This window comes from Apteryx rowi, unplaced genomic scaffold, assembly GCF_003343035.1.
Source record: "Apteryx rowi isolate R43461 unplaced genomic scaffold, aptRow1 scaffold_734, whole genome shotgun sequence".
In the NCBI taxonomy this organism is placed as follows: Eukaryota; Metazoa; Chordata; class Aves; order Apterygiformes; family Apterygidae; genus Apteryx; species Apteryx rowi.
The window spans coordinates 376,533-392,974 of record NW_020451021.1 but is presented as its reverse complement, the minus strand read 5'-3'; the positions used below and the strand labels follow the sequence as shown (position 1 = coordinate 392,974).

General features: G+C 42.2%; 1 long non-coding RNA gene across 1 annotated transcript; it reads left to right on the top strand.

Annotated features, from left to right (window-relative positions):
* The first annotated feature begins 807 nt into the window (after positions 1–807).
* Positions 808–2,815, top strand: LOC112976483. Its single transcript, XR_003257035.1, has 2 exons — positions 808–912; positions 2,174–2,815. It is a non-coding gene; the product is annotated as an uncharacterized LOC112976483 (long non-coding RNA).
* The last annotated feature ends 13,627 nt before the right edge of the window (positions 2,816–16,442 follow it).

The following is a 16,442-nucleotide window of genomic DNA, read 5'->3' as shown; positions in this document are numbered from 1 at the left end:
CCCCTGGTTAAATATTAACTCATTGCTGCTGATCTTACAGGTCATCTGACTGTATTGCCAACTCTCTTGACACACAAGGACACACAAGGAGAATGTTTGGACTAGTGAGGTGTAAATGTGAATTTACTATGCCTGGCTGAAAATTTTTCACTGTTAATTTTCTGACTGAAAACTCAGGCTTTTGACTAATTGAGTATTTTTAGAAAATGTCTGCTTGCCTCAGAAAATGTTTTTGGTCAAAGGCTATATTTCTTAACTTTCAACTGGAAGGCTTTCATTTTTCTGACAGTCGTTGTGTGGAAAAACTTGCTCCTCAAGTTAACAGTTTTTTTCAACAACAGTTAGGATTTTATATTGGAAACTTCCTGTTTTCCAAACAGTTTTGTATTTTAGCAGCCCATGTGCCCAGCAATGGTTCAACAAAAGCTGTCCATGTGCCAGGCTGAGAGGCAGAAAAGAAGATCGATAGCAGTAGTGTGTTTATGGCTGCCCATTGTTTAGGAGAGCAACTGTTAAGTAAAGATGATTTTAAAACAAAAACAAAAAAGAACCACTTTTTGTGACACGTTATGAAAAACTTTTCCTATTTCCTCATCCCCAAACTTAAAGGTCTGAATTTTTTCAGGTAGTTCTCAATAGTTTTTTTCAGATACGAGTCTATGACTTCACCGAGATGAAACAGTTATTAAAAAGGCGTTCCAGGACAGGTAGGGCAGGAGGGTAAGTCCCAGTCCAGGACATGCGACATGATGATCTTGTCAGCTGCCTTCTGATTTCTTCACTTATCTCTGTTTCTCTTTACAGTGAATGAAGAGCTGTCCCCCTGCAGAGCCATAAATTTAGTGCGTCACAATAGGTTTCGAAGCAGTAACCCTGCCACTTGAGTTAAAACTGGTCTGCCTGTTAGAACAGGTAAGAGTGAAGAAAGCAAGTCCTTCTAGAAAACATATTGGCCTGCATATGATTTTAAACACAATTTGGCATGTAATTTGATTCTCTGGAAAACATGCTGATGACTGATCTGGACAAATTTGTACCCTTGACTTGACCTATGATGCATTACACACCTTCACATGCTTGCACTCATGGACAGAGCTGCTGGTTGGCAGCACAAAGGTATCTGTTTAAGAGCGCAGTGCAGAATTGTCATAGTTTATTCCCCTCAGCCAACAGCCACAAACCTCTTTAGCATTTAATTAAGGCATACTGTTGAATCTGTTGAATCCTTCAAATAAACAAGGCTGCTACAAGCAATGTTTGAAACAGACAGTTCTGAGCACCTCCATGTGAGACAGGCTTTACCCAGCGTTGGCACAGAAGCAATATAGACCTGTTACTTTGGTGTGAAGAGCAGGGTTTGCGAGGTTGGGCCCAGAGCAAAGCTGAACGGTCATCCAGCTCCTGAAAGAACGCACATCCAACCACCTCAGATTGGGAGGTGGACAGAAGGATGTTGGTCTGACAGCAACAGCCACGTGGATGTGTTCCCATTGGAAACCCCTGAGGTGAAGGAGTTCAAAACCATTCTCTGGTTCACTGGGAAAGTGTGGAAATGTGACCTACTTTTCTAGGAGAAAGACAGGAATGTTTCAAGGTGAATAGCAGTGCATACCCATCCACCTCCAAATAGTTTCTTTAGCCACACTGACTAGCTAGGGCAAAGAGGATGAGCTTGAACCAGAGAAATAAATACCCCCCTGCTGCCTGAAGTCAGAACAGCCCCACTGGGCACTGTTGAGGGCTGGCAGGGCTCTTTTCAGCTCTGTTCCTAGGGTGGACCTTCTGCTTTTGCAACTGAAGGATGTTCATGGTGTGCATTCTACCTGGCCATGGACTGAATGCGATGCAGGAATATTTCGTGGCATGCTCAAAGGAAAAGAAAACAGTTGGGAAGTGGGTATCACCTATGAGATATGGTAATGGGAGGCTGGGAGGTGCAGAGGGTGCAAGCCACTGAGGGTGTTTGGCCAAGAGCCTAGGGTCTGCACTAAGTGTAACCATTGGTAGGTCATTTGTCATAAACTGAGCAACCAGCCACTGATTGACAGCAATTACTATTTTTTGCAGCTTCCAAATGTTAGTTGCAAGCTGTGGTTGCTGCCATAATGTGATAAACGAATATTTAGAGGATGAAAAAAATGTTTTTTTTGTGATTTTATGCTTTTCTTCTAAGGTTAATGAATGTTCCTGGTCACTTTGGAAAACCGTAATGGAAATATCTGCATACCACTGAGATGAAGCGACTCCAGACCATCCCCTGTGAAGAGAATCTCAATCTTTTGCTGCTGTTTGGTAGAAATGAATGGGCAAAAGAGCTTGAACTATGGATTTTGATAATGATAGAAGGGGAGCTTTCTCCACTATTCCAGTTTTGGACTGCATCTGATGCAGGCTTATAGAGACAGGGGATTGTTATTAGAGCTGTGTGAATAATCTACAAGTTATTGAATGGAAGAGTTTAATCTTTTTTTCCTGTTCTAAATTATTTATGAGCCAGCCCAGATATTCTTGAATGTACTTGTTGTTTGAAACAATTCTGCCCATAATTTCTGTGAATAATCATTTATTTGTAGCTTGCCTATGAGCATTTAAACAGTCAAAATGTTAGTTGTTTGGACTGGACAAATGATGACAGATTTCCGTTCCATGGTTACATGAGCGTAACTCTGAGATTTCCACTGAGAATACTCACAGTTACCAGTGGTAAATTTGCTTTCTGTAAACACTTTCAGAAATTAACATGAAACTTTTTGGCAAATATATATTCAGCTACAATATTCATGGAAAATAAAAAGGGGGAGATTCAGTTAAGTAACATTTCTTTGGAAAGCATTAAGAAATATTTCCTATGATCCTTGTCATGGCTAAATGGATGATTTCAATCTTTATGGTTTGCAGTCTGGAACCACTTAGTCAGAAGTAAGTTTGCTTAGAAGATTTCTATTTGAACCTGACATAGTCCACCAGCCTTATGACTACAAAAGGTTGTCTGCTCACCATGATGCAGGGCTGAACGATCTTCTGACCCTGCTCAGACGAGTGGGACAGGCAGAGCTTGCTGTCCAGGAAGGCGAATGCCTGGGGCTGACCTGCACCTTTCTTAGCCTGAGCCCTGAACACCTTTTTCCCCGGAGCTCTTGGCAGCTCAGATCAGCAGAAATGACCACGGCTCTCAGCGGTTTGGAGAACTGCCTCAGCCTCTTGCCAAATTTTCTGGCTAAATGAATGGGACATTTCTACGTGGAACTGATGTACCTGGGAAGCTCACTGGCACACCCAAATCAGCTGTGTAGTCAAGCAGCAGCGAGGCTCTGTAGCCTCCAAGAAACTGGTAGATACTCGGTGCCTGGAGTGCTCGCTGCTCTGTGCTGCTGCAGCTACTTTGCCAGTAGCGTCCACTTGAGGTAGTTCAAAGCCAACAAGCTCTTCTAACTGTGATCGAGGAGTTTCTGTGATGGCTCAGGACTGGCCATCAGCCCAGGCAGGACTGAGGGACCTCACAAAGGAGGGGATGGGATGGGAGAAGCTCGTGGGTCTGCTTTCACCTTTAGCCCTGTGTTTTGCTGTGATGGCCGGATGGTTTTGTGATTAGCACACCTTGAAGAATAAATCGCGTATGGATATAAAGCACAAAATATTCAATACTAGACACAAGCTAGCCCCATTTCCCTCCCAAAATTTGACATTTGTTTTCAATAGGAAGGAAGTAATATTCTGTAAATGAAACCAGTGCACCAATTCCCATTTTGAATTGTCAGAAAATTTTCTTCTTTGATTTCTTTAATGCAGGCTTGTTGTTGACACGTCACATTTTGAAAAAAATAATGTACTACAGCAAATGATTTTTCTGCAAAAATTTCCTAACTCTCCTGAACCCTCTACTTCCAAACAGCTCTTCACTATGCTGTTGCAGGTTGGTGGGCATTTTCAACATGCTAGGTCTCTCTGGGTGTGCCTAAGAGCAGCTATCTGTACCTGCATCGGGAAAGCACTAGCCAAATCAATCCTCAGAACCAGGGCTGTCTTGTACCTTGGATGCCAGATGTCACCAGAGCAGTGGATTTGATAGTGTTTTAAAGCAATATCTTCTGATGCCTTATAAATTTCTCAAACATTGCAATGTTAAAATGGTTTCACTTAAATTTTTCATTACCATCACATCAGCTACAGGCTGCCTAGGAAGTTAATGGAAAGCAGGAGATCAGTAAATGATGTTTAAATTTAAAGCAGTGTGGACAAAAATGTGGACTTGGATTCAGGAGATGAAGTGAGCTAGGCCCTTGGGCAACTCGCTTTACTCCGTTTTCCTTCCCAACCTTTGTCTTTACCACTTAAGTTGTAAGCATGTTGAGTTTCAGAAAACAGACGAAGAAAAGAAAATTAAGTTTATGGTAATGGTGTGAAGGGAGAAAAATAATTCTGTTCTTTCTTTGGCCCTTCCTGCTCTCCTCTGGCATTTTGCTAGGCCCTTTCCTCCTCTTTCTTTGCCAAGCACCCCCTTCGGTCCTTCCCCTTATTGGGAATCTTGCATTGTCCCTCTCTTCCTCCCATTCCTTTGTGCTGTTTTCCCTTCCTGATTTTCTCCTTCTCTTGTGTCCTTGACCACTCTGTAGACTCTAAAACTCCTTTATCTTTTACCTTGTAACAAAAATAGGAAATACCATTCTTGGGCGGAGGGAAGGCTGACGTGGAGGGATGCCGTGCTGTGAGAGCACTGGGCATGGGTGGTACCCTTGCAGAAGGTGCCCCAGCATGCTCAACCACACTGAAAGAAGTGGGGAGGCTATCTTCAGCATTGGTGCCTTGCTTCCTCCTTTTCATTTTTCCTGCTTTTCTTCTCCTCTTTTTAATTTTATCTTCCAACTCTCATTCTCTTTCTTTGCTGGAATAAAAAAGGAAAGAAGAGGGGCTGAATGGAGGAAGATTGTAGCCTAGGGGTGTTGTCTAAGGGAGAGAATATCTGCCCGTGTAGCTATTTTTTGTGGAAAATGAAAACAAAAATAAGTTTTCATCATCCTATTGACATTTTCCACAGGGTATCATAACTTGTAGAACAAACTAAAGCCAGAATTTTTTGCACTTTGGCTATTGAAATGTTTTGACTGAATTTGCCAATGCCTAACTTTATTTTTTTCAATTATCTTATTTAAAAAAAAACTTTTTTTTTTTTAAATAAGCTTTCCCAAACAGCTCCCCTTCCCCCTGTTTTTTCTTTTCTTTTCTTTTTTTTTTGGTCAAAGATCCAATTTTCCTCTTGCACTAATTCAATACAATATTTTTGTTTCATAAAAAACATTGTGAAAATATTGAATAAGGAATCCAGAATCAGCTGATTTAATGCTTCACTCATAGCTGTTTGTATCCTTTTCATTTTGCTTTACCTTTTTTGGCTTGCATTTGATGGGAAGTGCTTTATATGCTAAAGTACACTGTGCACTCCATAATTTTGCTTTAATGCGATGCTATATCACTGAACTGTAGCTAGCCAGGTTACATCATGTGGTCACCTCATTTTACAGCAAACTAATAGCTGATGATGGAGGATCATGTATACAGCTACTGTGTAAGCTGGACTTGCTGGGGAAAGATCTTTAATAGGAATTGTTCTCAGCCAGTTAGTCTGAAAGCCGTCTATCATTTTGGCCTCTATATGATGTGTGTGTGGAGGATAATGGAGGGTTGGGATTGATTTATGCCTACAAAAAAATAGCACGAAAGGGTGGTAGCAACATCACAGACCACAAGAATGGTGCTTGAGTTGTGTGCAGAATCCCCAGGATTCCCCCCTTCCCCTTCTGGAAAGGAAATGAATTTCATGTCATTTGCTTACAACCTCCTTGTTTTGCTTTTTAAATAATAAAAGGGCTTGGGGCCATGTTTAAAAGAATTAAAAATAAAGAGACCTCTGTACTGGAACGTGGGGTGGGGGTGGGAAATGCCTCTCAAGAAGTTATTGAAAGAGGCTGCAAATGAACCCTGAACACCAGCATTTCTGTGAGGGAGGGGGAAGATGAGGATGGCTTTTTTAAAAACAGCGCTAACTTGCACCTTAGGTGCTCTGCTGGTGTACCTAGCCCGTCTGTCTGTGTTTGTCTTGTTTAATCAGATTGCAAGCTGTGCTGGGCAGGCTCCCCTAGGCGATGTGCTGACAGCATCTAGCTTGATTTGGATCGCTGGGCTCTACCTAACCCCAAATAAATAAAGGTGAGACAGGTTTCTCAAGAAAGATGAAGGACATCATTGGTTCTGGGCAGCACTGGATGGAGCTTTCTTGGTCTCAACATAAGGGGTTTGGGGAGGAAGACCTGAGCTGCATAGCCCAACATCTGAAAATGAAGGCAGAGCATGCACGGAGTGTGGAGCTCACCAGTGGCATGTTTTTAACATTCAGGGATATTTAACAGTTGTTCTGTCAAGCTAGACTGAACTGCCTCTGGCACAGTCCTCTTTACCCCAACAGATCACGAAGGATGCTTGCATGGAGTTGGATAAAGGTTACTGAGCTTTATACAGTTTTTAAGGCATTAAGTCACCATCATTTCCAGTTAGGGAAATTATGCCAGTGTCATTTTTATTAAGAAATATAGCACAAAGGATTAGCTGACTGGTTGGCATTACTGGCCTATGGCATTAAAATATAAGACCTCATTTGTCATGATGCCATGATTAAGTCACCAGGCAGGTTGGATCCCACTTCTTGGGGATGAGGGACACTTGGCCTGACACTTCACCGACTGTTGCAACTTCATAAACTTTCTTAATGTAAGTCTGAAGATCACAAGCTTGTGTTTTAAGTTGTCATGGATCAGTAAGAGCTACAGTCTCGGAGAAGAGTTTGAAGAAGTGGACGGGACAGTCAGAACCAAAATACTCAACAAGCCTTATGGCTCCAACTCCAGAATTTCTCTTCACAGCTTGTCACAGGTTCATTGAGTGGATAGTTAGGATGTGCCCAGCATAGAAAGAATGTAGTTTAACTGTTTATGTTGCAATCTTCCCACCCGATATATTTACACAGGATAGGATAATACATACAGGCTTTTATATGTCTGCAGTCATATTTCCTATACTGTCTGTTTTCAACTGCAGAAGCAAAGATTCAGGTCCTGGAATGATCTTCATGAAGACTACCTGGATCTTGTGTGTTTGCACTTCATGGGTTTAGAGAAACAACTGAGCCTGGTAGGACTGATGGTAAAAACAGCAGTGCCTTGGATCAGGATTAAGGTTCACTGACCAAACAGTGTGGAGGAAATCTGGGCAGTGCTTTGATTTGTTGTCCATCATTACTACTAAAGCTAGATGCATAGATTGTAATGATTAAAAACCTGATGTGTCCTCCTTTTTCCTATTTGCAAACTGTCCTAGTAATTTTCTCAAATGCATTTGTTACTCAGAATTTTTCACTGAATAATTTCTAGACATAATTCTTGCGTTTTTATCTTGTCTGGAAAGTAATGCTGTATTTGACATTGGAGCTGTTTTCATTAGAGACATAAATCTTTCTTTTCTCATCTCTGAATCGCATTTCCCATGCTACCATTTGCAATTACAGATATGAAACGTGCTTTCTTCGGCTGTTCTTCAACATCCTTTTATCACTAGCTGTTTCAGCTGCTGCTGAAACACTAGTAAATTAGATCACTCATATTCTGTGACAAAACACACACAGAAGCATGAACGTATTTGCACAAAAATTAAAACAGCAAATGATCATCTGTGTTTTGTCGGAGTACCAGACCGAAGTACAACAGAAGGGGGAGACCACCCATGTGCTGTATAATCATACATTTATATTGATGGCGTGTGTCAAAGGACGTAGCATTACTATCACTATTGCTATTTGCTTACATGACACTGAGTCAATCCCTAATGAAAATGGCCTGTACGGGCTGCTCTTTAAGGGCATCCTGGGAGACTGAGCCCCACAGACAGAGAGAAAGTGGGTGTCCACCTTGGTAGGCCAGTGCCTTGGTAGGCCACCTTGGTGAGCCTTAAAGAGAAGAGAAGAAGGCAGGAAGGTGAACACAGACACTACTCCGTTCTGTACTTTAAGAGAAAGTGTTGGCCACCAACGGGAATGGTTGCTAGGTCAAGAGTCACAGGCAAAAAAAAGAAGAGAAATATTTTGTTCCTTGATTGTAACTCGGCTTTGACACTGAGCTGCTCAGACATCTTTGGGCACACAGAAGTAGAGATTACTTGTCTCTGGGATCAGGCACCACCTGAAAAGAGATTTTTCTGGGACACAGTTTTTGGAATTAGGTAACCAAATTCCACTGAGGTCTCACTTTCTGTAGCTACAGCCCCTTTGACCTAGTCCAATGTAAATGCAAGGCTTTTGGGCATGGTGCTCCATTGTGAGCGGAACATTTTCTATAATGAAAGGAGAAGCTGGAGCAGAAAAACTGTTTGCAGGAAACCTTCTTAGCTCGAAACTTTACCAGCATTGCTAGGATAGTATATTTTAGTTGTGTAATAAAGAGGAAATTTTCTACCAGGCTTGAAGACTAGAGTATTCACCTTGAATTAAGCTATGGATGGTAGCTGATGGAATAAGAATATGTGAACTCAAAAGCAAGCCTATGCATGCATGCAAAAACATTTGGCAATTGTTTAGTGGAACAGTGACAGCTTTAACAGCACAGCATTAGGCAGGGGGCCAACAGGCAAAAATATTTGTAAATAGAGTTTGCTAATTTTTTCCACTGGCAAACATAACAAAAGAAGGAGGGAGGAATTAGTGCTCTGAAGAGACAGGCCCAGGACCACAGGTCCCTCTAGGTTTGTGAACAGAATCCCTCTTTAATCCAAGTCCCACACGCAAATAAGAAGTGTGTGTGTGGTGTGTGTGGCAGGGGACATAAAGAAGACATGGTAAGGAAATATTGCTCGAGTTCAGGAACAGGAGCTGAAGGATGATCAGAGATACAGAAGGATCCTTCCTTCCCCCTCAAAAGGATGCCACGGCCTAATTATGAAATCAATACTAGCAGAAGTTGCTGAATATTTCAGTCTACGGGCCTGTCCTTTTGAAAGCTCTCTCATGGTGTTGACGCTTGTGAGATGCAGGAATGGATATGACAGTACCCCGGCTCTCTTACCTCCCCTTTGCTGCTTCCTCCTCCTGTGAATGTGCAAAAGAATTACCATCTTTGAGGGGTACAATGCAGCACATTGAGATATGATGATTTGCCCGGAGTCAGCCAGGAAATCTGTAGCAGAGCCAGTCAGTAACTGAGCTTGGATTTACTGTATCTCATTCCTTTGAGTTACGCAGAGACATCTCCGCTGCAACCTGTTTCCTTTAGAAAACAAAACCTCTTATTTCTGTGGCTATTGTTACTTTTCAGGCTTATATGGTAAACCCCAGCTGCGTGTTGCTGACTACAAAATCCTAGTTTTGTGGAAGTCAGTGGAGATGTCACTTCTGTGGAAACCAGGATATTAGCATTAGATAAGAATAAACTTTACTGAAATACAATTTTACTGCAGAAAAGAATGGGCTATAGACATTTTTGAATGTGTGCAGTGGATGAATTGAATCAAATCCAGCATCATGCTGTTGTCTATCTGCTCAACTCTGAAGCATGATAACTCATAGCTCTGATCTGCATACATTCCAGTATCCAAGGAGGTGATGCTTGTATCTTAACTGGACATAAGCTGAAACATTTTGAGGTTCCCTTTTGAGATGGGGTTTATCTAGCTCAGTTTGGATATGCTTTATCCAAAACTCAAGCTCTGAGTAATTTTAATCAAAATAGTGAAAAAGGAGTCTTGCAACACACAGTGTTCACTGAAATTATATAACCTTATACAAAAACCCAAAGGTAATTAATGATAAATCTCCTGTTAACATTTACCTGACCCCCCCCCCCAAAAAAAAATAGAAAGAAAAAAAAGGCATCTTAAAGATCACAAGAAAGAGCTAATGGGTGTTTTACACAAATAATGCTGGTATTCCAGCAGTGCTATCTGAATCACAGTCTGCTAGTCTTCCTCCCTCAAAAATCATCTGTGTTTGTACAAACTAAAACAAGAAAACAAATGTTAAAGGAAGAACTTGCACATCTAGCTGTGCTTTCAGAGGGGGCTGGGAAAAGAGTAAATACAAAATGTGTTTAGCCAAAATTATCACATAATGGCTAATACCTTCCCAGTAGCATATTTAGTTTTTCTAGCAGAATATTTTTCACCAGAAAAGTTAGATTCTTACTCATGTGGGAGCTGAGAAAATGAGTGACTACGTAGAAAAGGTTGACGTGTTCACTTACATAGATTCCAGCAGGATCAATAGTGAGTCATGAGGTTTGGTCAAGGGGTTCTGCAGCACACCTTTGCTGGCAGACTGGGGCTACAGGAGCCTAGAATATGGTCCTAGGAGTTTGAGAAGTTGTACTTATTAATGTATTTAATAAATATTCTAAGGTGAGACCAAAAGGTCATAGGTTCACCCTTATGCAAAACTTCTGCTGCTTGCAGAGAGCACAGAGGGTTGCTTGCAGGGAGATCAGGAAGAAAGCCCCCAGCACATTGCTTTTGTTGCTTGCTGTGACCAAATCCCACTAAAAACATCTTGCGATTTATTTCAGCTGCATAATAATATTACAAAGTAATAAAAATAAAGGCATATTTAATGATGTCCTTCCACTAAATGGTATGCCCTGGCTGTCTACCAATGGCTATACAGACCTACCGGCACCTCTGTCAAAGCTCTCTCTCTCTGTGCAGGGAGAGACATTAAATACCATGATAGAGTCCTATGTGCCACCAGGTTATGTTGCACAATTCATTTCCATTAGGCAAGTCATTTTTTCCTTTCCTTGGCCATTGCAACTTGGTTATGCTAATAAATACACTTGTGTAGTGGGACCCAATTTAAACAAAGATTTGACATGGTAACATTGCTATACACATCCTGAATCAGACATACGGGTCTTATCACAGCCAAAGGTCTCTTCTGCCACCCTCGCATCTTCACAACATATAAGTGCTATAAGACAGAGATGTCTTCAAGACCCAGAACACATTTGTTATTTCCATTATTAGTTAAAAAAGATCAGGCAATCCCAGTTCAAAAAAGAAAAGGAAGAAGAGTTTTGCACTGTACAGGGGACAGGAGAAAAAATACAGAGGAGAGGAATTACAATGGTGGGGAAGAAATCATTTATCTACGTCATCTTTCTCAAAGGATTCAAAAGTGTTTTACAAAATGGACGCGGATCACTTCTCCAAGGACTAAAATGCAATGATCTCTGAGGCAAAAGCACAATGGCAATGCTCTGCTGCTGTACAGCACAACATATGTTGGAGGACACTACACCCATAGAAGTTCAGCAGAGGAGAATTGAGACGGGCAGAATTAAAGTGCACCAATCGTTCTGAGTTGTAAAAGCCTGCTCCTGTGAAAAGTGCAGTGCAACATGCTGCTAGGATCTCCAGTTTCTCTGGTTGCTGAACTATTTGGGGTAGGCTGGAAGTGGCTCTCAAGTAGCCAAAATGAAGTGAGCAGCTTTTCTCCATGCATACTATGGAGTGCTGATTTACTGAGAAAAAACTATAATGGTCTCTCTCTGACTACCATGGACTGGAATTGCTCATGCTTTCATATCCCCTCCCCTCCCCTCCCCTTCCCTCCCATCCCATCCCATCCACTGTGTCCATCTTCGATAATACTCAGTGACCTACACTAAAGCTGCCCATGTCGTGGGGTCTGTCTTTGCTGAGCAGAGCTCTTCCAGGAAGCAGGCCACGGTCTGCTTAGCTGCTGCCCTGCATTTCTGTCTAGGGGCAACACAGACAGCAAGTGAGATGCTGAAGTGGCTGGAAGTCAGGAGCAGACATTGTAGTGCTGGACTTCCACTGCTTGAGGTCTACAGGCTTCAATAGACCCCAAATACACTGTAGAGTGGGGCCAGGGCTGAGCAATGTGGAAGAGGGCAGGCGAGGTGGTTGGCCTCATACACAGACCCTCAGCAGAGTTTGCTGGTCCTGGAGCTGCAGTCAGAGATTTGCAGTATAGATACTGTGCAGTGGGAGCTGCAGTGCCACTGTGAGATTAAACCTAACTCTCAGGAAAAACATAGCCACTAAGGTCCTTAATGCTATGTAAAATGCTCTGACTCATAGATGGTGTCTCACATCCTGAGTTACCAGCACTGCTTTCTGTAGCACTCTTGTTTTTTTAACAGTTTCCCATCTCAGGATCAAGCAATGTTGACATTGGTTAATTATTCCCAGAGGGAATGTATATACACAGTATCCTCCCACACAAAGCTGTGGTGCCAGGCTAATCCTGACCTGTTCCAAAGGTGGAGGCAAGGAGGACGGGAGTAGGGAGACCAGCCAGGGTTTGTGCAAGCAGAGGGGACAAAGGGCAAGCTGCCCTTCTGGGCAGACATGGGAAATGGGCAGCAGCAGCCAGGCTGACAGGAGCTCTGCCCTGGATCTCAGCACCTCTCTCACAGCTCTGTGCCCTCTGCACGGGTCCTGCTGGTCTCCATGCGGAGCCGTGAGGCACGGCTTTGGTACACAGCAGTAACAGTGGTGCTGCAGCATTGTGACTATTCGTGCGGCATCGTTTACGGTCATGGACAAGCCTGTTCAAGCACATTGGCCTATTTTAAGGCCCTTTACTGCCTCCAGAGAGATATAAAGCTACCCCAGCACATAAGGGAACAGCATACTGTATATCTTGATACTGAGTTGCTTCTGTTTTCAACAGAATCACAGAATCACAGAATGGTTGAGGATGGAAGGGGCCTCTGGGGATTATCTAGTCCAACCCCCCTGCTCAAGCAGGGTCACCTAGAGCACGTTGCACAGGATCGCGTCCAGGTGGGTTTTGAATATCTCCAGAGAAGGAGACTCCACAACCTCTCTGGGCAACCTCTTCCAGTGCTCTGTCACCCTCACAGTGAAAAAGTTTTTCCTCAAACTTTTCCTCAAACTAAACTGTTTATACCTACAGTTTAGTCTGAAGAGCCAAGTGAGTTAGGCAGCTGTCATTCTTCCACTTACAAATCAGTGACCAATGTTGAAAATATTTTTTTAACTTGTTCTTAACCTGTCTATTTAGTCACAGGAACAAAGCATATTATAGCAAGATTTCTGCCAAGTATTTTTATGCGCTCCAGAGAGTGCCCACTTGCATTCTGATCCAGTCATCAGTAGCGGAGCCCCTTTTTGAGAGAAAAAAGAGAGTTCTTTAAATGCTACTATGTTATTGCTCTATTGCTTCTCAATGATGGTCCTGATTGCCAAAACAAGTTTTTTAAATAGGCTAGGACCAGGAGATAAAATCTCATGGCAGACAGCTTAGGACTTTTCTTTTAACAAACCCAAAGTGTTTCCGGAATCTGTATGTTTAACTGACACCTTGTGCTCTCTTGCTTGATTTCTCATGACAGCCTGCTATTAAATTCACCCAATGTATAGCACAATGAGCATTTAATAGCATATTACATTAATTATTGCATATAATATAATATACAATATAATTGTATATATTATGTTATATAGAATTAATGTTATTTTAGAACAGCTTCCATTGCACTCATAGTGCAATGTCATAGTGGTCTTGGTAAAAGTATAAATTACTAATAACAAACATTTTGCTGAAGCAAAATGTTTAATATTTTATGCCTTCTTTATACTTCCTACACAGAGAAGGAGAAGGAGAAAGAGAAGGAAAGCCCAGCATTTTTCCCTTCCCACTTTGCTTTTCACTTAAGTTGCAGGTCTAGCCAGTTCTATAATAAAAATACAAACAAACTCCTGAAAGTGGGGGTGTGTGACTCAAAGAGATTGGCTGGATAGGTTCAGGGCCTAACCTTTAATCTGCCTTGATCACTCCTCCAGGATCTTTTTCAAAAGCTATTTTTCTATACTCTAATGTTCTGCCAATCATAATTTGTATTTCTGAACACATGAAAGGACCATTTCCTGTCTCCAGTGGAAAAAAGGGACAAAAAAAGTATTTAAAGTCAAAACTGAATTTTCTTCTAAAGCTTACTACAGGAAAACAAAAGCCGTTTCCATTACGGGCACCATTCAGGCGTCTCTTTAAAAACGATCACATACAGGAGGTGTTAACAAGCCATGTGCACTGGGTTACATTCCCTTTTCCATTCAAGTGTCAGCTTTGCTAGCTTGCAGTCGGAGGCAAATCAGTGATCCATGACTGAGCACATCAGCAAAGTATGATGTAATGGGCCCTGCTCTCACTCTATCCTTCACACAGACTGTGGAGCCCAATCGCATGGAGTTAATCATTGACATGAAAGAGGAAGCCTCAGCACAGACATGGGAGGGGGCTGGGGAGGGGACCTCACCACCAGTAAGCTGAAGCGGTGGAAATTTTCTGCTCCGACTGAGCCACTGAAGTCTTGAGGAGGTGTTTGGTGCTGTTGGGGCAAGGCTCTTTGATGGGAATTTGATGCCAGTTTCGTGTTTGGAGGTGATGTTTTACGTGTAACAGCTCCCCACCACCACTCTCCGAATCTCTATTACATATCTACAGACAAAACAGCTACTTGGCATTGTGCTGCGGATGTCTGCAACTTTTGCCAGGACGTTGAACAGAGGCCAGGAACTTGGGTGGAGACAGGAGCCAGAAGGTCATCTGGGGTTGCTGCTCTTTGTTAAAGTTAAATAACGTTGTGAATGTACTAAGCCCCTTTCCAGGCACTGATTTTTTTTCAAGGCCTTCAGTAGTCTTTTTTTTTTTTCATTGGGCTGGATCCATGTACAAATATGTGAGGCAAAGCGGACTGCTCATTTGCACTTAGCCTGAAACTTTGAGTTGGAGTTTTACTGAGGAAAATGAAGCAAAACACTCACTGCAAAGTTTGCCTTGTGGGAACAAGAATTTGGGTTCTTTGTCATTTCCTCTCTTTAGACACTGATCCAATACTTACCTTCATGAAACTATCAGTAGATTTTGTTATTGTTCCCTAAGAGAAGAAGTTAAAAAAAAAATCTGGAAGTAAGCTGAAACAAATTCTGGCATCTGGAACAGCACAGTTACAGCTGTATCCGACAGCACTACTGAGCAGTAGTTCTCCCTTGTCATGCTGCTGGAATCAGCGGGGACTGAAAAATTGCATGAGTGAGATTGGCATTTTACACAACTGATGTTATTAAATGAGCTCTATAGCTACATAGATGCATCCACTTATTCTAACATGCAAGATACCAAAGTTTATATATATATATTATTGAGTCATTGGTGTGTCTCTCCTTCATAAAACAGGCTTCAAATGGAAGGAGATTAATATTTGAGCTATCCAGGTTATGGCCTCTTCCCATGTCAAACTATAGCAAAATAGTTATAGACTTAAATGGATACAGCAAAAAAATTGATATCAAGAAAACCATGGTATAGTCTTTTTTACACCAAGGCAAGTTCATGGCTTGGTGAACGCATGGAGCTCAGGGATTCATGGAAAAACCTCCTCCTCATTGTGAGACTGACACTACTAGGGCTGTAGGCAAGTGCCTTCTTTCTTATTTTATTCAGGTGTTCTTTTGCCTGTGAACATACACTGTATATTGAATTATACCCACCCCTACTCCACTGCCTGGGATGTAATAGTCATGGGAGATATGTCATTGCAGTTGACATTGGGTAGCTTTTTGGTGCTGGGGGCACCCCTGTTTTTCTGTATCACCCCATCGCCATTCAGTGGTCCTGTGATTGATGTGGCTGCATGCCATCATGTGACTTATCAGCAGAAAATAATCTGCAGCGCACATTATCAACATTTTTCCAGTCCTGATATTCGAAGTCTCCCAAACGGCTACCCACGACTCCGTCCAATGCAGATTTTTTTATGAACAAGTATGGGCTGTGTGATTTTGATGTGGTAAAGGGAAGTCTCTCTCCACCTTATTTGTTCTTGTAGATCCATGCCTGTGGAGACTTGCTGGTGACCTCTCCTTCATACAGCTTGTATCCAGCACCCCTAACAGTCCTCGACACAGGGGAGGGGCCCTCTGGTTCTTTAGACACAGGGTTTTGGCCTGCAAAATCTGGCCATGGTTACATTAGAGATAACAACATCTGCTCTGAAATGGGGCTGAGCACTTTCAGGAGGAGCATGAAACCTAGCAGTGAATTGTATGGAGGCAAGAGAGCTTTTCCAAAATAAGCCACCATTTCCTGGTCTTCTGGATTCAGAAGGCAAAATCTGGGCACAAACGGATCAAAGCTTATCCTAAAGCCATGAGGAGCCTGTGTTTCTCCCAGGTGCCATTTTCTTGTGACATGTCACCAATGTATCCCTTTCTTTGTTAGCTGAAAAAGATGTCCTTGCTGTATGGTTTCTTTAAAGCTTGTTCCAGAAGTGTTTAATGTCTGGTTTGCTTCTGTGGTTTCACTGTTAGGAAGAGGGCCACATGCCATTATGAAGGAACCAGGTTAGACAGTTTACATGTAA